General features: G+C 38.7%; 1 protein-coding gene across 3 annotated transcripts in view; it reads right to left on the bottom strand.

Moving 5' to 3' along the window:
* Positions 1–24,354, bottom strand: part of SLC4A4 (solute carrier family 4 member 4) — a 369,377-nt gene that overhangs the window by 215,286 nt on the left and 129,737 nt on the right. The window lies entirely within an intron of this gene.

Below are 24,354 nucleotides of genomic sequence, written 5' to 3'. Positions count from 1 at the left end.
AAAACAAGCCCAAGTAAAATATTGTACACCAGAAGGGGAAAAAACCTTCCAACTTGCTTGAGCACATAATTGAATGCCCTACTAGCTCCTTCTGACCCCATCTCCTAAAAGTCATGTAATGAAAAATTAACTAGAATCTCCTCCTAGATGTGGGCTGTTTTCTCTTTCTTTAAAATAAAAGGGGAAAAAAAGGAAAGCTTTTGGAAACTGACAGTTGTAAGATAAAGCCCATGGATATTCCTTATAATCCCCAAAGAATGGTATATACATGTGACTGTGGTCCAAGTCCAAAGAATGGTATATACACGTGACTGTGGTCCGAGTACACAGATTTATTCATCTGTAGAGCTTTGTAGTAATATATGCTCTCAACCTAATAAAACAAAAATAATTCCTACCATCTGAAAACTGCTATAATACTAGGCAGAATAAAATTCCATAGGTCAAAATACATTTACTACAAACTCATGAAAACTATTCAACCTACCTAGTAATCAAAACTAATTATTAAAATAAAATACATGTTTTGCCTATAAAAATGGCAAAAACTTCAAAGAATGACACTCTCAATGTGGGCAAGGGTTTAGGACATATGCACCAGCATCTTTCAATTTACATCACTGGTAGGAGTCCAAACAGAAACATCTTTCTGAAGGGAAATTTGAAAAAAAATATGGAAATGTTTTCAAAGTATATCTATCCTGTGAGCCAGCAATTCTACCCCTAGAAAGATGTTCATTTCAAATAAATAACAGTTGCTATCGCAACATCTTATCTACAGAGCTGACCACTATAGCGTATTTTGTAATTGAGAAAACTAGAAAAAGCCTAAATGTCCAAAAAGGAGGATTGGTTAAACAGACCATTGGTTAAGACCATTCAATCAAATACTATGTCATCATAAAACATAAAGATGAGATTACTGTTTTTTGACTTGCATATCATATAATATTAATTGAAAAAATAAAACTACAAAATCACATGCATAAAGCAACCTACTTTGCCAAAGAAAAAATACACACGTATCCATAAGATAGTCTGGAAACGAGGGAGCCCTCATTTTGCATGGTTCTAATGAGTGTGAATTTCAGCTACTACAGTTGAGTTAAATAACCCCAGTAGCCCAGCACCACAGCTTCAGTTTCAGTTGTGTGGTATATTAACTATGCGTAATTGCATAAAATACCAAGTTCACTGCCAGCTCTTCAGTCCATCAGCTACCATGTAAATAACATACGTGCATCATGATCATGACCAATCATAGCGCCCCTTTCAAAGTCTGCCAGTGACTGGTCACTACGCATTTGTTATCCAGTTCATGCACAGACAGCAAAGTGCATAGTGGTGCAGCCTCCTTTTCTTGCAATGATAAATGCATATGACATGAATAATCAAAAGAGGGAGTTGGCCAACAAAGATGGAAGTACAGCCCAGAAACAAAAAGTACTAATGCTGGAAGTGCAACCTACATCAAACACAAATGGAGTTAAGATCTAACTGACTATGGGAATGTAGATAACGCTGCCGTTCCCCATTTGAGAGACTCCGGATGTACAGTCAGGGGAACTTAGTGAAAGCAAACTCATTAACATAAATAGTAAGGCAAGTGGTTGTAACAAAATGATAATAATGTCCCAGAGGAAGTGATACTGGCAAAAAAAAAAAAAAAACCTTCACGTTTAAGGAACTCTCATACACATTTCCTGACATGGAAAGCACAAAGGATAAAATGTTGGAAGCTGATCCAGACTTAGGAATATGACAACTCCTCTGGGCACAGAAAAGACGTTCACTCCATTTCATAAACTGTACTACAGGAAACAAGCAAACTACTTCTGACAAGATTTTACAAAGAAATCACCGCTTTAATCTCAATGCTTCTAATGTTTTAAATTAACTTGTACTAAGTAAATACTGGTTTTATTATTTCTTTCATTTCCCTCTACCTTTACAGTCAACACTAAGAGAAATTTTAATGATTTGGAAAACTTTTTAAATGTCCAAGAACAATAATAACTTTTCTCATTGATCATTAGGATTGTTTTATATAATTTCAGCTTGCATAGTCATTTTTATGGTCCTGCAATACAATGCAAAGCAAGGACTGCCTGTATATATATCTTTTAAATGCTATTCAGTTTATTTCTAGAGCTTCTATTTTCTTCTTTTTGCTTTCATATCAATTCTAATACATGCATAATTCATTAATGTATTCATTCAGCAATATTTATTGAGTAATGTCTATGCTTTAAATAGGTTTTGCTTCAGGCTTTGAAGATAAAGCAAAGAACCTAACAAAAATATTCTAATTTATATGTTGGAAGGAAAACAAACATTAACTAATTAATTAATTAGTTAAGTGAATAAGAAAGTATATAAACCAGCAAACAAGAAAAACATCTGCAAATTGTTCTGTGCTTCCAGAACATTAAAACAAGGTAACTGAATACATATTAACGTAAGATACAGTATGTTTTACTTTTGTAATTAGAAAAAAAGTGGCTTTGAAATTTCCTAAATCTCTGGGAGAAAAAAAAACCTAAAGTTCTAGGATTTTTGTGTAAAAACATTTGCAATGTCTTTCCAATCAAGAAACGGGATGTGTGATTATTCTAGAGGATCAGAGAACACATAAAAGGAATGATAGGAGGGTAAGAAACGATTGGGAGAGTTTGGAATCTAAATACTACACCTAACAAGGAAAGCGTTCACATTACTAAAGATATAGCTATTCAGCACAGTGGTTCTGAAACTGACAGTCACAAATTTGACTGATTTTCATCAACGTTCAACATCAAAGATCCCTGAGACAGACATAATTAGCTTTCAGAAAAGTCTATGTTTAGAGAATCAACTTTTTGTTCATTTCTAAAAGATGCTGTGTGGCTTTGTCTTCACCTCTAACAAAGAATGAACATCTCTCCTGCTTAAAAAACAAACTCTCCTGCACAGACCCTGCACAGTTCATCTGTGCTGAACTGGAATCCACAGAGCACTACTCTGCAGTCTGATGTTCTCATGTTAGAAAAGTACAGCTCACTGCTTATCAGACAGCAACTTGCTGCACCTCTGCAAAACAGAAAGAAAGAAAGATGTCATGTTACCTCCAGGTCTTCCTCTCTGGGCACCGCAACTGAGCACCTTTCACAAGTTGTCTTATTTATTAAACATAGCCTCTGAGCAACCAGTATACTGATCTCCAGGATAAAATTCCAAAATCACACGTCATAAACTGGCTTGCCACTCTAGCTTCTTTCCTCAGTTGCTCCCCTCATCAAAAGAAAGCTTCTCCAAGAATCAGAAATAAGAGGTATTGTATTGTCAATATCAACATGTGGGAGAGGCATCGTCCAGGGCCAACAAACACCCTCCCCAATTTTTAACATCATTATTAACACCAAGATATGCAGGGTGCAATGAAGTATGTCAGGAATTCATTTTTCCCCTATAACTTTTGATCAGATAAAAGTGAAGTGAGTGAAGTCGCTCAGCCGTGTCCGACTCTGCAACCCCATGGACAATAGCCTACCAGGCTCCTTTGTCCATAGGATTTTCCAGGCAAGAATACTGGAGAGGGTTGCCATTTCCTTCTCCAGGAGTTCTTCCCAACCCAGGGACTGAACCCGGGTCTCCCGCATTGCAGGCAGATGCTTTACCGTCTGAGCCACCAGGGAAGTCCTGGTCAAATAAAGAAATGAGCTAAATACAAGCTATACCATTATTTTCAGACTCCTTAGCCAAACTGGGTTTGAATCCAAACTCCATTACTTATTTGTTGTGTGATCTGAGACAAGTTAGTTATCCTCTCTGTGTCTCAAGTTCCCCCACCTAAAAACTGGAATGGTGATGATCACCAGAGTAGCTAAAATACAAGATACAGATTCATTTAAAAATTGCCAGCCCTTGCCAGCAAAACCTGCCTGGCTTCTAAGAAAGCAAGCTCTCACAGCTGTTAGCCTTGACAATCCCTCTATGTTGAAAAGATACTAGATAAGAAAGAAAATAGCCAAAAGTTCTGCACAATTTACTTTAGTAAATTAAGTGGCTTCAGTAATGAGAATGCAAAGGTGTCCATACAGTCCAGGAAATAGCCAATAAAAGAACAAGGAAATAAATAAGCCCTTTCAGTCTTAATTTAATACCAGAGGAGTAGGGGGTTTGAGAACATCAGAATATCACAGAATATACACATGAATAGATTACAATTCTAAGTAATAACTAATCTAGTTTCATCATAAAAGAAAACCTAGAGAAAAAAATGAGAGAGGGTAAGAGAAGAAAGAAAGGAACGAGAAAGAGAAACCGTCAAATCATCCAATTACTTTTGTCAGAACAGAAGGTCTGCAGATCAAAATGAAGTTAATGCCTTTAATCTGCTTTGATTTTTTTTTTCCTTTTTTCATTCATCCTCTGGGTTAAAATATATTTTGGGTTTTTGAGTGGTTCAAGAATTCCCTGGAGGGTCCTACTTGAATGTGGTTACCTCTGACCCAGGTCCACCTGTCGGAGGACAACGTGATGGTCTGCAGGGGCTGGGGACACGTGGTGCCAGCAAACCCCTGCTACCTACAGGAAGAAGGCAAATGCATGGCAGGAATGCTGTCCACCCACTGCCACCAGCAGCCACCACAGCAGACATCATCCTCACACTCTCTCCTGCGGAGCTTGAACTTGGCCTCCACGTTCATCTGGGCAGCCACCATCCACATATCAGCAATGGCAGATGCAATGAAACCTCTCCACCATGCCTTGGCTACACAACAGTCTACTCCCCATTTGCCTTTCTCGTCACTCTGGCCTCAATCTGTGTCCATCCTTGTCTCCCACAGCAACCCAGAAGTGTCCCATGACAGAATACAACTACACTATTCTTTCCTCTCTGATTCCATTTCTAAGGCCCAGTTGAAAATGCTAACTTTTCCAATAACCTATAGTAACCATTCCCCAGAAATGTGAATCTCTCATTTACTGAAATCATAACTACACTTTGAATTATTCACTGAGGCACCAACCAATACATGGCTTGCTTGTTATTACCTAACGTTTCTAGATGTGCCTTGTCTCTTTAACTAGGTCACTGAGGTCCTAGAACACAGGGGCTGTGTTTTACGCACCCTCCTTAAAGACCAATACAATACTGTGCACGTAAGAGTCATTCTGAGTATTAATGAATTAAGTTAAGTCGCTCCCTCAGTCATGTCCGACCCTTTGCGATCCCATGGACTGTAGCCCACCAGGCTCCTCTGTCCATGGGATTCTCTAGGCAAGAATACTGGAGTGGGTTGCCATTTCCTTCTCCAGGGGATCTTCCTGACCCAGGGATCGAACCCAGGTCTCCCGCATTGCAGGCAGACGCTTTAACCTCTGAGCCACCAGGGAAGTAGATATGGCTAAACAAACCTTGTACATTTTCCAGCACACAAATATGTGCTTGCAAAAAGCAGCTGACATCAAGGACTCTGAAATGGAAAATATCTAAGTTTTGAAACCTGCCCTTATTCTACCCTTCCCCTTAATCCATCTTTGCATGAACTGTACCAAAATACATTCGCCATTTCCTGTTATGTCACATAAAAGAATGAATACTTCAGGTCAACTATTTTCCTCTGCTAGATGCAATCTCCTTCTACCCTGAGGGACCACAACATTTAATGTGCACATCTATTAAGACATTTAATATCCATGGTTCGGTGTGTTATTCATTGCTGTACTTTGTCTTCACAGGTTTTCATGCCTTACCTAAACTGTTCTTGGCACCTATCACATATACAGTGAAGTTATACAAAAGAGAATGGATGGGAAATTGAGTAAAAGAATGAATGAAAAAAATGAATAAAATCTATTCTGCCCCAGTTCCTCACAGGATATCATTCTATGCTTCTGTCCTCTGCCTCTTGTTAATAAGCTCAACTAGGAAAATGACATGATGGAAAAATGCAAAAAAATGGAAAACGGGGCAGTGGGGTTAGCGAGATTTGAAGTATAGTTCCTACACTTTCATTTGGTACTGTAACTGATTAGTTTTCAGTGTATTCAACATGCCATGGTATTTGTTGAGATAATACAAATATTTTCAAGATAATATCTCTATCTTCAAGGAAATTAATGCTGGAAGATAACATATAATAATGTGAAACATGCTATCAATAAAAATGTAATACTCAATATGTAAGACTTTTGAATGGTTACACTGGACTAGGCATTGTGTGAAGCACTTTCCATTTACATAGTTTATTTTACACAAGCCTATGAAATATCCACTACTATTATTCTCTTGTATTTCTTTCGCACTACAGCTAGGGAAACTTGAGTATTAAGAAGCTAAGAGATTTCTCCAAGTTGACATAACAATAAGTGATATGACCTCAAATCCACTTGTGTTATTTCCAAGCCTACTTCTTAGCCACCACACTCTAATGGATGATCTCATCTTTAAAAATGCTCAGATCTCCATATGAACAGTACAGACAGTAAATGTACTGGATTTCAGAAGAGGCAGAAATCATAATGGCATATGAAATAGTCCTAAAGTAAATTAATTGGACATTTGGTTCATTATCTGCTGAAAGGCAATTTGTGAACATGCTCTTTTATTTTTGGTCTGTAAAACCTCCCACTGTGGTCACCCTGCAGGCTACCCCAAAAAAACTTTTTTTCAATAGAAATAATGACCATAATGAACATTCATACTGAGCACGACAAGTTTACATGCAAATCCCCTTCTGTGGGTTAAATGAGGACTTCTGGATTTTGTATTTTCTCCTTGTCAAAGTCCACCATCTGGTAAAGTCTTAGCTCTCAAACCAAAGTATAAAAAGAAATAACTATTTGCTTCTCCAACTTATTAATGTGCTATCACCAACTGGTTTATATAGTTATCATTTTAAGTATTCATTTCTCTTCTTCATGCTGAGATAAAAGTTTGTAGGTCAGTATCATGGTTGTTAAAACTTTCACAATTACCTATTAGGCCACTGTAGTACTCAAACACACTTAAATGTATATATAAAATCCTCAAACTTCTTTTCACATTCTTAACTACAAGAAATGATTAAATAGCTAAATGTATAAATCTCCATATTCATACAGATCTTTAACATACACACATACATTGCAAAGGCATTTGTTACTCCTGCCCACCTAGCAACCCTGACCTTTTTTTTTTTTCAATAACAGCACCCCATTTTCCTTGAAGAAACATCTTTATACTTAGAAGTCCACTGATATTGAATTACCCGCTGTGCCCCAGGCCTGGACAATAAGAACATCACCATTCTTGGCCACAATAATTAATTTTTGACTGGATATTTTATCTAATCCAGGACAAACAGAATAAATAAGCATTAGCTTTTTTTTTTTTTTTAACTTTCAGGAAATAAATCTTCACTTTATGCTTAAGGTGCTAAGATGGTAATAAAAGCTTTCAGTGTAGATGGCCACCTTGCAACCCTAAGGGAAAAGCCTGCCTGGGAATAAAGAACTCAGAACCAAGACAGAAACAGGGTCCTGATACTATCATTTAAGCCCCTAGATCCAACCATGCCTGAAGTCAGTAACTTTTCAATCATATGTAAGGATTCCCTTTAAGCTAAAAGTAATCAGAGGCAATATTTTTCGTCACTTGCAACCAAAGAGTTATGATATAGATGTCTATGCTTCCATTTGAATGAGTTAGGGTAGGGCGAACCTATATTAGCCATCCATGTTTCAGCTCCTTCAGATTAACTGAAGAATCTATTTTCATCAATCCAACTTTTATTGGAGTGATCTGTTCAAGTCATGAGACTTTCTCCATGCCTGAACTCACCTCTCCTTCCACATATCCAGAAAATGACTATTGATTTACATGCTGGCAGGCTCTAGACAGGTAAATTAGACGGTTACTTTTTCTGTTTCAAATTAGCTAAGAAATTGAAACAGGCAAATAGCATTCATTAAGGTGGATAATTTTTTAAAATACTTAGGTATCCATGTATTTTAAGCTCCCACACATGAAAAGCTGCCAATTATCACAATTATCCGTAATATGCCATGACATTATTACTCAGCTATAAAGAGTCAATAGCAGTAAAAGCCTGGATTTCAGAATGCTACCAATTTCAGCCAGCAAGAGGTGATAAAAAGTGGAGTTTGCTGAGACATTTTTGGAAAACACATGTGTCTTAGCCTTTCATCTTCAAAATATTGGAAAAAAATTAATTTACCTAAGGGTAGCATTACAGAAATGTTAACAGGATGCCAGTCATGTCTATAAGCTATTCAGAATTCTTTTTTTTAATTTAAATTTATTTATTTTAATTGGAGGCTAATTACTTTACAATATTATATTGGTTTTGCCATACATCAACATGAATCCGCCACGGGTGTACACGTGTTCCTCATCCTGAACCCCCTCCCACCTGCCTCCCCGTACTATCCCTCTGGGTCATCCCAGTGCACCAGCCCCAAGCATCCTGTATCCTGCATCGAACCTGGACTGGCGATTCATTTCTTATATGATATTATACATGTTTCAATGCCACTCTCCCAAATCATCCCACCCTCTCCCTCTCCCACAGAGTCCAAAAGACTGTTCTATACATCTGTGTCTCTTTTGCTGTCTCGCATACAAAAAGGTGGTAGCCCTTACGTTCTCCGATTTATTCTGCATTTCTCCTTCATAATTTCTGCTAACATGGTGTGTTGGAAAATTAGAACTAGGCTTTTCAGTGGGGTTACTATGTGTATTTACAATGCTGCTGGGAGTTCCCTGGTAGTCCAGTGTTTGGGATTCAGTGCTTTTACTGCCATGGTCTAGGTTCAATCTCTGATCAGGGAACTGAGATCTCACAAAACCACAGCACAGTCAATCAAAATAATAAATGCTGCTAAGATGTTCACAGAGAAGCAGTCCCAGTGATGGCCTAGCAGTCAAACAAATTTTGTCTATGAAACTTCAGGGCACATCATATTGAAAAAAACATTGGCTCAAAGTCTTTGGGGTCTGCTGATGCTTTTAATTAATCATTCCAATTATATTAATTATATTAGTAACATTATTCCAATATTTCAATAATCTCTTTCAGAAAGACATAAAATTTTAATCAGTCATTTGGGGTTTTAGCAAGCCCGGTAGTGATCCAAATTAAGTAACTGTTACAAACGGGGCTGTGTCCCTGACAAATTTCATATGCTGGAAACTCTAGTCCATAATGTGATAATATCTGGAGATTATTAGGGAGACAGTTGAGTTTAGATACGATTATGAGAGTGGATCCCTGATAATGTGCTTAATGCATTTATGAGAGGAGATGCCAGCGAAGTTTACTTCCTCTTTCTCTCTGCCATGTGAAGGAGACACAGGGAGAAAGCTCCCATGTGAAGCCTGGAGCTGGGCCCTGACCAGGGAACAAAATCACCTGGAACCTTGACCTTGACTTCTCGGCCTCCATAACTGTGATGAATAAATTCCTATTGTTCAAGTATGGCAGCCTGAACTAACACAGTAACTAATCAATGTTAAAACTGAACTTTTTGACTTTTTTTCTAGACTTCTCTTATCACCCTATCATTTTCCCTACTTCACTGAATCCAAGTTTGCATGGTATTCATGAGCCCTTGGGGAAGAAATGGGCTCACAGAAATAGTAATAACCCAATTTCATTGACACTGTCCCAGTTGCATATCGTGAAAAATCTGCAGTCTGCACCCCACTGATATATCTACCTCTCAAGTATTTTCTGGGTCCCCAAGGGATGATTCACACTTATCCTTTCAGCTCCAGCCCCATTGTTGATGCCCTCTGTCTGCAAAATCATCTAGAGAGGGTACCACACTATAGACATAGTCACTAGGGCCCAGCATGGCAGTGTCAATACCCTGCTAAGGAAGCCAGCACCCAGAGTTTCCAAGGAGGCAATACCCAAGGTGCCAAAACAACACAGTAGTGAAAAAAAACAGCGAGTGACCAAGAAGTCTGGATGGAATGTCATGACCAATAATGTGGATCTGATGAGTCAGTACATTGTTCAGAGTGTTACTTGGCCCCTGCTAGAGTCGTAAGTTATGTCTTTTGACACCTATTACATGCCAGAGAATTTCCAGAAGAAAAACGACTCAAGCAAGGAAGAAGAATTCCTATAACCATGCCTATTCACTCAAATGTAACCAGAAGGGTGTATCTGCCTTGTTAAAGTTACAAGATACCTAATGCCTTGCACATTTGGATAAGCATTAACTTTGGTTCTTATTTTTAACTCCCTTCTAGTCTTTTGTTCAGATCAAATTCCTTTCCCCAAAGAACCAGCTTCATCCTGATCCTTCCGTGAATCACTACATTCTGTTTTGTTTATTCCAGTTATAATTGGGCTTCTTCAAGCTTACTGATTTGTATAGTATGTATACAAAAAAACACCAGAACCAAATGTTAGCAATTATTATCCCTTAATGATAGAATTATTGATGATTCTTGTCTTCCTCATTTTGCTCATGTGTAATCTCCAAATTTTCTAAAATTAACATTAATGTCATTATTATAAGGAAAACAAACCTATTAAGGTATATTTAATTGCTAACTTGAGGGCAGTCATGCCAAATTAGTGCCAGGCACTTCCCTACCATACTTGAAATTGCAGAATCTCAATTATCTTTCTCAACAAAACAAGCATAACCCTCATGCATTTGCCTTTACTGCTGTCTAGGGATTCAAACAGCCACTTCTGAACCATGTTACAGGACTGGCCATGGTTCTGAAAGCAAGCAGATGGAGCAGCCACAAAGGTCTAAAAATAATTCCATGGACTCAGAAAAATGGGGACAGGGTGAGGGGCTTCATGCAACTGGCTTGGGAAAGCAAGATGCTATCTGTAAAGAGGAACTCACACTCTAATTAAGATGGTTAAGAAAAAGGCCACCAGCAAGCTCTTCCTAAAAGATGGAAAAGTTCCCAATGCATGCCACAGTTTCCATTTCCATTTTCCTTTAATTTCTTACTCCCTACTTCACTTCTCTTTGCTCTGCCAGAGCTGTCCATGATAAGCTTTACATGATGAATCACTCTGCTTCAGAGTGAATACATCAGCATTTTCTCCAGGTTCAACTCAGAACAATTATCAGCACAATTTATACCCTGAGGTTCCTAAAGTCAGACTCAATTCTCATCAACATTAAGAAATCTACCCGATTCCCAAAATATCCTCTACAGACTTGCTCGAGTGCAACTCTTTTCTATACAAAGTAGCTAAATTTATTGCTCCAATATTAGCATCACAACCACCATGGCTAATGCTGCCATTAGATGCCTGCATATACAAAATAAGTCATCTTCCTTCCCGCAGACTCTCTTTCAAAATGCCTAAGAATATAAAGGCACCAAGCCTAAAGCAGTCTTTAGGACTTCTGACCTCATCCCCACAAGGCCAAAATATTTTACCCACCTTTCCTGGATAGTGATATTGAGAAAGTGATTCAAAACATAATCCTGTTAAAAAGGAAACATTACATAGGTTCTAAATCTTTCTAAAGAAAAACAGTCACATTCTCCACAGACATATCATTGCCCTAAGGATTTTGATAGAACTCTGAAGGTAATACAGAAACATCAGCAAGATTCTATAGTATGCTTTTCTTGTTTTCTGCCTTAAGTCTGCTCTGACTTGAAGATCCAAAATTGGTGGTGAGTGATCCCTTACTTCTCTAAAGCTTAGTTCCATTCTCGGCAAAGAAAAACATACAGCAGGTCCTCCAACATGACAGACCTGACTTTAATAGTTTCACTGTTCTCACACAACATGATGCTTCATTTGCCTTGTTTTAACCTTGGAAGAAAAGCTATGGCAAACCTAGACAGTGTATTTAAAAGCAGGGACATCACTTTGCTGACAAAGGTCCATATGGTCAAAGCTATGGTTTTTCCGTAGTCACATATGGGTATGTGAGTTGGACCATAAAGAAGGCTGAACGCTGAAGAATGGATGCTATCGAATTGTGGTGCTGGAGAAGACTCTGGAGAGTCCCCTGGACTGCAAGGACATCAAACCAGTCAATCCTAAAGGAAATCAACCCTGAATATTTATTAGAAGGACTGATGTTGAAGCTCCAATACTTTGGCCAGCAAGACTGAGGGCAAGAAAAAGAGGGGGTGACAGAGGATGAGATGGCTGGATGGCATCACCGACTCAATGCACATGGGTTTGAGCGAATTCTGAGAGATGGTGAAGGACAGGGAGGCCTGGGGTGCTACAGTCCATGGGGTCACAAAGAGTCAAACACAACTTAGTAACTGAACAACAACAAAATCTACCCAGAAGCCTCTGCATTATTGAAGCCAACCAGCAACATAAGTCCATTGGCCAGCAAAGACCTCAAAACCGGGCCAGAATTTTAAAGACTGAATTCTTTACTAGCAGGTAAAGCCTGAATTCAACTACTTCAGAAATGGCACATGCTTTTGCCATACATCAACACTGTAAAGTAATCAGCCTCCAATTAAAATAAATAAATTTATATTAAAAATAAATAAACAGCAAAAAATAATAATAAAGGTATATATATATATATATACACACACTTCAAAATCTCCCCCCAAATGGTACATGAATAACAAGAGTCCAATTAATATAAACAATAAGTTTTCATGCTGTTTCATTAAGTACCTTCCCAAGTTATTAACAGAGATTTGCTAAATCCATTTTCAACAGCCAATAAAATGAGATCAGCTAAGTTTTGAAAACCATATTTTAGAAGAGAAGAGCATCATTTGTTATAGAAATAAACTTCCTTCTGAGTTATCCATACAGTTAAACCACACAAAGCTGATGGACAACATAGATCAGACTGTGCATGTGGGCTGGTTAGGGATTTTCATTACCCATTAAGGTCTGCTGTGAATCATCTATGTATTTCACAGAGTAATGTCAACAAACTAAGGAGGTCACCCTTTTCAACACAGTATGTTTTCACTATAATCCTTCTATCTGACATTTCTTTATCCCTTATATAAAAAGTCTGTTTATGACTTCAAGTCATCTGGAGATAACCTCAGTTCATCAGAGGAGAAAGGAAATGAGCACCACTTCAAAAGTCATTCATTACAAACAGCCTGAGTCTGCAGAAAGAACAGGCAGTGACAGTATTTAGTCACTTCTAAGTCTTGTGGTGATGTGTAAGGCTTGGCCATTCCCTAACTGGCTGCAGAATTTCCAATTAATTATCAGTCACAAAATTTAGAGTTCCTTTGCCTTCTCAGACCACTCTTTCCTTAGATCCATCATGGATCTAAGCTGGTTTAGAAATACTTTCGTCAATTTATCACATTTTTGAAAACCTACATAAACTCAAATCTGTCTTTCCTAACACTATGTTCAAAAAATGCTCTAGTAACCTTATAGAGATTATGCATTCACTTCAAAATTGTCCAACCCCTTTGCCACTTTCCTTATGAGGAGGGGCACGCAGGAGCCATGAACAAAGTGGGGTATCTGGGATTCAGATATAAAGGGACACAAAGAATGAGACAGAAAACTCTTAATTAAGTAATAGAAGGTCTCTGGGTCTGAATAAATGAGACGAGTCAAAATCTCTGACAGGAAGCCAAGGCCAAATGCCAAAGTCAGCAACTCTAAACAGCAAACCTAAAGGAACCAAGAGAAAGAATCAAGATCAAGTAACCAAATTAAGAGTGAAATGCTAGGATAAACTGAGATAAAAGCAACAGTATGGATAGGTAGGTAAGTCAGTAGGTCAAGGCAAATATTAAATATAAATACTCAAGTTGTCTAATAATGTGAAAATGACCTAAAGAACTACTGTTGTTTTAGGGGGTATGATGAGATGTGGTGATTGTTCTCAATGTATTTTAAGGAGGACTCACACAAGATACTATGTATACTAAGTCACTTAGTCGTGTCCAACTCTTTCCAGCCTCATAGACTGTAGCCCATCAAGCTCATTTGTCCACGGGATCCTTCAGGAAAGAACACTGGCGTGAGCAGACATCTCCTTCTCCAGGGGAGCTCCCTGACCCAGGGATCGAATCCACGTCTCCTGTGTCTCCTGCATTGGCAGGCAGATATTTTACCGCTAGCGTCATCTGGGAAGCCATGTAAGATACTAAAGACTCTCCAAATCTTGCTGATATGTTGGCAAATCCCCCCCATGTGATCAACAAAATGTTCACAGGAGCTTTTTCTCACAATCTCGGGGGAACTATATCTTTATAGCTTAGGAAGCATTCATTGTTCAGATGGAGTTCTGCACATGCCCTCCTGTCTAATGACTGCCAGGCAACTTAGCTATTGAGACAACACAGCCCTGAGTCAACAGTAATCATGGGTGGAGTGATAGAATTGGAATTGTAAGTCCTAGATCCCGTGCTTGGCTCCAATTCCAAATGGTCAAATCTCCCTTACCCTCTGACTCAGAGACCTTCCCTGTCTCTTTGACATATAACAATAGGAAAAGGAAAAAAAGAGATTATTACAAGGTATATCCATGGATGCTGGAATTGAATTTTGTTCTTCTGCATTACAACATCTATTCAGAAATACAAGACAGTGCTATTAGATCCAACAGTCTTCTAAAGCACTGTTCATGCTGTTATTTTTCATTTCACCTTTCCTTTGAGAAACAATACCTATGAACAAATGCAAAGACTAAAAAAACTAAATTTGGCATTCCTAAAGGTAAAAACTAGTAAACCTTAGCAATGTTCTCACCCTTTATTTACCCCTCTTTTCAGTTAAAGACATGTGGTGAGCAGGAACTAGGAGTATTTAAACACCAGCTACATAAAGGAATTATAAAATCAATGAAAATATTTACTCTTCCTTTTTCAATGAATTTATCATCAATAGTGGCAAGAAAAATGAACCTCAGTTTAAAAGATCTAAAGAGGTAAAGGCACATAACCCACTCCAGAGACCTAAGCGAGCATGAAATATCTAAGATGATTTTAAAAACCAAGACTTCACTGGAAGAATAACAAAGGCCGGAAGGATGAGGTATCCCAAACACAGAAAAGGAAAGGTATGTGTGATGGGTCACAGATTAATAAGAATATATGGTGAAAGGAACTAGGCTACGCACAAGGGTGACTTACTGAAATGAATGTGGAAATTCTGTGTAGCGCATCCATTTTGATGCACAGATCCTACTGACAACCATCTACTTTTTCTCTTCAAGCAGTGTCTGTTTTCAAAGTAAATATACATCAGCAACCCAAGAGATATTCAATAAGTATTAAACAACACTGGTTATTTCTGAGCTGCAACAAAGCACAGACACATGAAGATTATTATACCATAAGGTATACTCAGTCTCTACTCTTGCCTAACAGATTTAGGAAGTTTTGTTACCAAGTTCCTTTAAAAAGTCTAGATTTTAAAACAAGGGTCTAAATATTTTTACATAGGCCATTGCTGATTTACACAAGAATAAATATAGTTATTAAAATACACTCTGAACGTCTGCCTTGTATACTCAAAGAAAAACTGGCCAATGCCCAGTTCTTATGAAGTTATATTCATCTAATCTTACTTGAAACCACACCCTGAAATGCTATCTAACAGTTACTTGTGATTTCAGCTAACTGAATTCTGAAAGTCAGTTAATAATCATTTTCTCTGGCCACTATTATAAAATAGACCTAAACATTAATATTTGTATTTTTGGATATTAAATCAGTGGCTACCAAATTTTCTCCTACAGAATAATTCATCTGAGTCATACACATGGCTATGCCCAAGAATTCACTTCAGAAACATCAACTGCCATTAAAGTTTTTCTGAAATGTTTGTATGGTACATCCTGCCATGAATGACAATTGGTTAATTTGCCTATGAAATTAGTATGCTCTGAACTGAAGATCATGGCATCCAGTCCCATCACTTCATGGGAAATAGATGGGGAAACAGTGGAAACAGTGTCAGACTTTATTTGGGGGGGGCTCCAAAATCTGCAGACGGTGACTGCAGCCATGAAATTAAAAGACGCTTACTCCTTGGAAGAAAAGTTATGACCAACCTAGATAGCATATTCAAAAGCAGAGACATTACTTTGCCAACAAAGGTCCATCTAGTCAAGGCTATGGTTTTTCCTGTGGTCATGTATGGATGTGAGAGTTGGACTATAAAGAAGGCTGAGCGCCAAAGAATTGATGCTTTTGAACTGTGGTGTTGGAGAAGACTCTTGAGAGTCCCTTGGACTGCAAGGAGATCCAACCAGCCCATTCTAAAGGAGATCAACCCTGGGATTTCTTTGGAAGGAATGATGCTAAAGCTGAAACTCCAGTACTTTGGCCACCTCATGCGAAGAGTTGACTCATGGAAAAGACTCTGATGCTGGGAGGGATTGGGGGCAGGAGGAGAAGGGGACGACAGAGGGTGAGATGGCTGGATGGCATCACCAACTCGATGGACATGAGTCTGAGTGAACTCCGGGAGTTGGTGATGGACAGGGAGGCCTGGTGTGCTGCAATTCATGGGGTCGCAAAGAGTCAGACATGACTGAGCAACTGAACTGAACTGAGTCAAAAAATATTTATTCTTTCACATGCTGAAATCAAGCTCACTTCAGAATTGAGAATCTCTTCTATCTTGAATCTATTACTATTTTAAATGATCAAAGACTTCGAGAACAATAAAAACTTGGCTTACAATCTCATTTAGGATATAATCATATGTAAGCAAACTGGGCTACACATCCATTTCAGTCTCTTCTTCCAAAATTTATACTCCTAAATTTGTCCAGGATCACAAAATTTCATTCTTCCTCTGTCAACTGAGCACCACAGGCAAGCTTCTTCAAAAGAAGTTGAACTTCAAAAAAGTTACTAATATGGGGTTTACTGAATAGTCTTCAGCTTGCTTTCTATTTTTTCCAGCCAATCAGTTTAAACTGTAATATTTGCATTAGTTAGGCCACTTGATTGAAAATACTACTTAATAAGAACATCGATCAGTAAATAGCACAAACTAGGAACATATTATCTCTTTGAAGAACACTTCTATAACCTAGCATTGTTATCTCTATACTCATAAATGAAATATGTTCAAGGAGGTTACATACATTACTCAGATCACAAACCTAGTAATGGAGGAATCTAAGCCAGAATGCAGTTATATAGATTTGGCTGACTACAAAGCCTGGACTATTTTACTGTATACTATTTTATAGAAATAAAGTCTGTACTATTTTATTATTATAGTAATTATATTTTATTATAGTACATACTTTATTTCTATTTATATTATCTTTCTTTACACAGGGTACCCTTCAAGAGTCCATGAGCCATAATTCAAAAAGATATCTGGTCACTGACTTGAACTCTGTGAAAGTGAGTCACATTAAAATCTTGATAATAACAACATATATTTTTTCTTTAAGTAACCAACCATTATATATTACCAAGTGCGTTCCAATGAGTCCTCAACTTTTGCTACACCAAGCTTGGGATTGAGCCATTATTCCTTCAATTTTCAACAAGCCATTCAATCTATTACTTTTATTTTCCTCTGATTATAAGTGGCTTTAAGAGTCTAAATTCATTCCAGAGTTCAAACAACATAGCCTATGAACTTGTCAGTTTTAACTCTGAGGGTTATAGATCTGTTTGAGAATCAGATAAAATGTGTACAAACCCATACAAGCAGAGTTTTGTGTAAAATGAATGCAATTGCTTTGGAAAATTATTTTCTTCAAACACATCAAACAACTTTCAAAAATCTTTTTTAAAAATGCTCATTCCAGGGAATAAACTAACCTCCTAGGGTTTTATGTGCCTAACTTCCAGTGATGAATGGATGCTGGAAAATAAGAATAAAATCAAATAACAGCACACACACACATGTTCATAAAAGTCTTAGAGGTTAAAAAAAACTAACAGTACACCATAAAAATTAGCCAAGGAGAATTACAGTCTTTCAGTTCAGTTCAGTTGCTCAGTCATGTCCGACTCTTTGAGACCCCACGGACAGCAGCACGCCAGGCTTCCTTGTCCATCACCAACTCCCAGAGATTGTTCAAACTCATGTCCATTGAGTCAGTGATGCCATCCAACTGTCTCATCCTCTGTCATCCCCTTCTCCTCCTGCCTTCAATCTTTCCCAGCAGCAGGGTCTTTTCCTAATGAATCAGTTCTTCGCATCAGACGGCCGAACTACTGGAGCTTCAGTTTCAGCATCAGTCCTTCCAGTGAATATTCAGGACTGATTTCCTTTATGATTGACTGGTTGGATCTCCTTACAGTCCAAAGGACTCTCAAGAGCCTTCTCCAACACCACAGTTCAAAAGCATCAATTCTTCGGTGTTCAGCTTTCTTTAAAGTCCAACTCTCACATTCATACATGACTATTGGAAAAACTATAGCTTTGACTAGACGGACCTTTGTTGGCAAAGTAATGTCTCTGCTTTTTAATATGCTGTCTAGGTTGGTCATAGTTTTTCTTCCAAGGAGCAAGTGTCTTTTAATTTCATGGCTTTAGTCACCATCTGCAGCGATTTTGGAGCCCAAGAAAATAAAGTCTCTCACTGTTTCCACTGTCTCCCCATTTACTTGCCATGAAGTGATAGGAGCAGATGCCATGATCTTTGTTTTTTGAATGTTGAGTTTTAAGGCAACTTTTTCACTCTCTTTTTTCACCTTCATCAGGAGGTTCTTCAGTTCCTCTTCACTTTCCACCATAAGGGTGGTGTCATCTGCATATCTGAGGTTATTGATATTTCTCCCGGCAACCTTGATTCCAGCTTGTGATTCATCCAGCCCAGCATTTTGCATGATGTATTCTGCATACAAGTTAAATAAGCAAGCTGACAATATACAGCCTTGACATACTCCTTTCCCAATTCGGAACTCGTCCATTGTCCATGTCCATTTCTAACTGTTGCTTCTTGACCCTCATACAGACTTCTCAGAAAGCGGTAAGGTGGTCTGGTATTCCCATCTCTTTAACAATTTTTCACAGTTTGTTGTGATCCACACAGTCAAAGCTTTCGCATAGTCAATGAAGCAGAAGTAGATGTTCTTGTGGAATTCTCTTGCTTTTTCTATGAGCCAGTGGATGTTCACAATTTGAGCTTGTTCCTCTACCTTGTCTAAATCCAGCTTGAATATCTGCAAGCTCTTGGTTAACATACAGTCTTTAAGCCTATCCTACTGTCAGGGTCAATTACTGCTTACAACAATTCAGCACATTAGCTGAAAAAGTACCTTTCCATTCTACAGCCCTCTCTAGAGAACTTTTAAAAACACATGTAATCCGTGTTTTAAAATGGCCTGTACCACCATGGTGACCAGCTGACCACTCTGCTTTATGGACTCATTTCCCTAATCTCCACCTCAGTGAAACATGTCAGACAGATGTTCCGAGGCACATCTCTTAGCAACATGTTCAATTCCAATTAAAAACATTTGCAGATCTACATTACAAATGCTTGCAAATAGAATTAGTTGCTAAGTCCAGAAATGTCAGAAATGTTCAGAGGAAGGATTTTCTTCTCTACTTCAAGTGCGGCAACTCTTGTTTCAAAAGTCAGGCCGCGGGGCGAATAAATTGAAGCCCGGTGGATGACGTTCCGTCAAAACAATCTGCAAACATCTATTTTGCTGCCACATTCAGTAGAAACCAGTTCCTACGGCGATACTGACGCTGCTATAATATTGATTCATGCCCTTGTGTCTTCAAAAATTAATAACCATAACTTTTGTTTTTTTAATGCTTTGGAATTGCCAGCAGTATGCTACCTCCAACTGGCTCAAAATAAAGCAGTTCGTGATTTAACTTGTTCTCAGAAGCAGAAAGGCATCTCTCCGAAGCTCTGGGTCCTAACTGGTTTTTTACGGAACAAAGTGAAACTAAAGATCCTATCACTATCCTCTGTGCCCAAGAAGTGGTGAGAAACTGCAGAGCCCTCAATGAAGAAGTCAAAAACAAAGACTTCAAACTGTGCACTTTTAAGCTGAAAATGGCTATGATATGGCTATTAAATCATCCATGTTGCCAACCAATACTTTAGTCTAATGTGCTAATGTGTTCTTAAAACTTTAATCGGGGGGAATACTGAGGCATCCACCCAGCCTCAAAATATCTCTGTAAATGTCTATGCTTTGCCTTGAAACTTTAAAGACTCTCATGGATTTTACACTTAAAATTAATAAATTTATGTTTTATTATAAAATATTTCCTTCCAAATATATAAGTACAAGTGATGCTTCAGGTAAATATTATATATTTATCCTATGTTCCACACCACTCAACCTCAGAAGCATCTGGAGCCCAGTTTGAGAAGAAAGACTTTTCTGTATCCATTAGAAGAAGGGCTAAGTCAGTGCCAGCACACAGCTTGGCAATGGCTCAAAATGCATCCAAGTGACTCAGACCAACTCTCATCCATTCCTTTCAGCTTCTCATCATAACCAAACTGGCCATGATAAAGTAATACAATGACTATTCAAAATCTCTTGTCTATTTTTGTTTTCCCAGGAAAACCAACACAAGCCCACAAGCCCAATCCTTACTCAGCTCAACACACTTACTTGCCTTCTCAATCTTGATGGAATGTGATTCTGGACAGGTCAGCTCTGCCTAAATATATGATATTTGCATGAGTTTTATGTTTGATGCTGTTGGACATAGAACAGAGGAAAAAAACAAAACAAAACAAAGAATTCCACTGGAAAGGGAGGAACCTAGAAAGTCAGCCAAATTTCCAGTCTCTCAAGATTCAGTCAGTCATTGTTTGGCTTGATAATTTTATAAATTCCAAGAAAATCAAATATACTATTATTTAATATGTTTGGCTTATTCAATCTCCCTTCAATAGCAGGGATAACGAAGGGCTGACCATGAATGTGCAAAGTAGATGTCGTCTGTGATCCTTTCGGGTAGGCTACTGATTCATTCACATTTGTAACAAGTTTCTACATACCTGTAATGAGTATACTATATACATGTAGTGAGTAAACTATATGTGATAATGCTCTGAGTGGACTCACATCTCACAAGGGGAAAACCCACATGTAAACAGATAATTATAGCAATTGTGTTAAGAGCTTTTGATTTATTCATTCATCCAACTGATGCTTATTAAACACCTTCTGTGTATTGAGCCCCAACCAGGCAACATGCTATAGGCCCTAACAGAATAATGCTGTGTTGTTTTTTTTTTCCTTAAAGCATTTTAGAGGCCTACAGTTCGGTTTGGTTGGAGCACAGAGCATTAGAATGTGGTAAGAGAAGAAAGAGGTGAGTATAAAAATAGATACATGATAAATTGTGAATGGCCCTATATACTTTGATAAGGGACTTAGACTTTATCCTCTTATACCAATAGGGAAGTGCTGAGGGCCTCAAGCAAGGAGTGGCTAAACCAGGTGTGTGTTTTAGAAAGCTGTTTAGGGCAGTGCCAACTGGTGGGGTGGGGAAGGAGGATATTCAGTAGTTCTTATAAAGACCTATAAATACACCTACAAAGTTGTGATAAGGAGTTGTGGACACCTATCCAAGTTGACTGTTTTTGCATGTCAGTGTCTTTGTTTTCTTAGCTGCACACACCTTGAGAACATAGTGGCTGCTTCTATTTTGTTCCTAACAATTTCACGATCTGTGGTCCAGCTACCTGGCTTCAAAACTGTATTGAGCATTTCTCCTGCAAATCTGTTCACAAAAACACCACTTCCACTTATCAGACAACATCTGATAAGCTTACCTGATGTTCATTCTATAGTCTTCACCAACCTGAAAAAACTAAACTAACTTGTGAATCGAGCTAGACAGCAGTTCTGGCTGTAGCCAAATAATGGTGGTGTGGCTTCCAAAGCCAATGGCTTAGGAAGGCAATCGACACTCAGACATCCATTTTCTTCACTACTCTCATTCTACGTTCACCGCTGTCAACCCCTGGTAGCCAGTTACATTTGACACATCTTTAAGTGCTTTTTCCGACAGTTGAAAGCAAAAATCTAAAGCAGGCTTTTAGCCAAGACAACACCTGAGTTGTCTTTTTCAAATAGGCCTGATCATCACATTTACCTGAGGTGATTAAAAATACAGATTACCAAGTTTCCAAGTCTCAGTTGGTCTGAAGGGAGAGAGGCGAGACAGGAATCTGTATTTTTAACAGACCCCCTGGGTGAGTTTATGAATTAGGTTGGTTTGGTAAACCTTAGACCTAATGAGTTCCTTATAATTAAAGCAGCACTAAGCACATATTTTTCTCTTAAGTACTTTAATGAAACTTAGGCAATCACGTTAAGTAATTGCTACCCATTTAATGTTTACTGAGACGGTTTACAACTATTTCACATGCCATTTTCTAAACCCTTAAGGCTTACTTGGCTTTCCCGCTGTGCATTAAACAGTTTGTTAACTATTAATAAAGAGTGAAGAAAAATCAGAATCTGGAGGTCATTTGAACAGTTAAAGGGGCTGCCAAGAAGCATGATTTGTAATTAGTAAAACACATGTGAGCTCCTTGTGGCATTAACCAGGTCCTTATGATCAAAGGTTTAAAGAAAGAGCAGACCATGAATAAACAGCTCGCTTCCTAAAATAAGCCACTTTTTCTTTTTTTCCCTGTCACTCAAAAAATGTACAGGAAAATGCTGTTTTTGATGGTCACAACAAGCATTTGTGAGATGACACTAGAGATAAATGAACTCAGGGCAATTGGTTTAGTTGTTCAGTCATGTCCAACTCTTTGCTACCTCATGGACTGTAGCCCACCAGGCTCCTCTGTCCATGGGATTTTCCAAACAGGAATACTGGAGTGGGTTGCCATTTCCCTCTCCAGGGGATCTTCCCCGCCCAGGGATTGAACCTGGCTCTCCTGCATTGCAAGTGGATTCATTACCAACTGGGCCACCAGGGAAGCCCAGGGCAAAGATGTGTAAATGAAACACAACAATTGTTAATAGCTGTTAAGTAATTACTATTATTAAAGCTCAGTCTTTGCATTTAATTTTTTTCCATTTAATATAATGCTAGATTCCATTATTGTCCCCATATTATAGATGAGGAAATTGAGACACAGAGTAAATTACCTGCCCAAGGTCAAATAGCCAATAAGTAGCAGAAATAGGAACTGAAACCAGAGTCAATGCTTTTAATCATAATGGTGTACCGACAGAAAAAGAATTACAGGCTTGAACTGGGTTTGAGAAAGGTACAGAGCTATGACCAGAAGCATGGGAAGGAAGAGATTTTCAAACCAAGTCAGGCTTGCAAATCAGTATCCAATTTGTTCCTGAGGGCCTACTATCTGTTAGGCACTGCACTCAATACCTTGTGAAATATCAGTACAAAGATGAATAAAACGTAACCCATTCTCATCTTCACTGGTTGAATTAATTGTCAATGCCTTCCTAAAGCCTCCTCTAAATCCAGATAGAATTAATCAGTGTCTCCTGTCTCCTGGAGGTACACACAGTACTTGTGTGTCTCTCAAACACTATGACATCGCTCTTGACACTGGAAAATTATAATTAAGTCTTCATAACTCTGCCACCCCTCCCATTAGGTTGTTAGGTTTCATGGGCCTGGCTGAGAACAGGGATCATATCTTAACTCTTTCTCCAGTACCTGCATGCCTAGCACAGTGTGCCTGGGCACGCTGCTATCTCTCCATCACAGATGTTTGATGAATGAAAGAACAAATGAAACTCAGAAAGGACACAGCCAAGGCCATGCAACACAACTACTGAGCCCACATGCCTCAACTACTGAAGTCCGTGCACCCAAGAGCCCATGTTTGGCAACAAAAGAAGCCACCACAGTAAGAAGCCTGCCTACCGTAACTAGAGAGTAGCCCCCACCTGGTGCACCTAGAGAAAGCCTGCACGTAGCAACGAAGACTCAGTGCTGCTGCTGCTGCTGCTGCTGCTGCTGCTGCTGCTGCTGCTGCTAAGTCACTTCAGTCGTGTCCGACTCTGTGCCACCCCATAGACGGCAGCCCACCAGGCTCCCCTGTCCCTGGGATTCTCCAGGCAAGAACACTGCAGTGGGTTGCCATTTCCTTCTCCAATGCATGAAAGTGAAAAGGGAAAGTGAAGTCACTCAGTCATGTCTGACTCTCAGTGACTCCTTGGACTGCAGCCTACCAGGCTTCTCCATACGTGGGATTTTCCAGGCAAGAGTACTGCAGTGGGGTGCCATTGCCTTCTCCGAGACTCAGTGCAGCCACAAATAAATAAATACCTGGGATGCTACAGCTGCAGCTCTGTTGAGAAAGAGCATGCAGCCTTTGAATTCATACAAAATCTTGTGATTCTGATGCTGGCTTATATCATTAAACAAGGACCTCCCGTTTTATTCTCCGTGCTGAGGTTAACAGATATTATGATTCCTAATCAAAAAGTAAAATGGGATGGGTCATAAATAGATA

Source organism: Capra hircus, chromosome 6 (assembly GCF_001704415.2).
Source record: "Capra hircus breed San Clemente chromosome 6, ASM170441v1, whole genome shotgun sequence".
NCBI classification, from domain to species: domain Eukaryota; kingdom Metazoa; phylum Chordata; class Mammalia; order Artiodactyla; family Bovidae; genus Capra; species Capra hircus.
The sequence above is the reverse complement of the archived record's forward strand: the minus strand, read 5'-3'. Positions and strand labels throughout refer to the sequence as shown.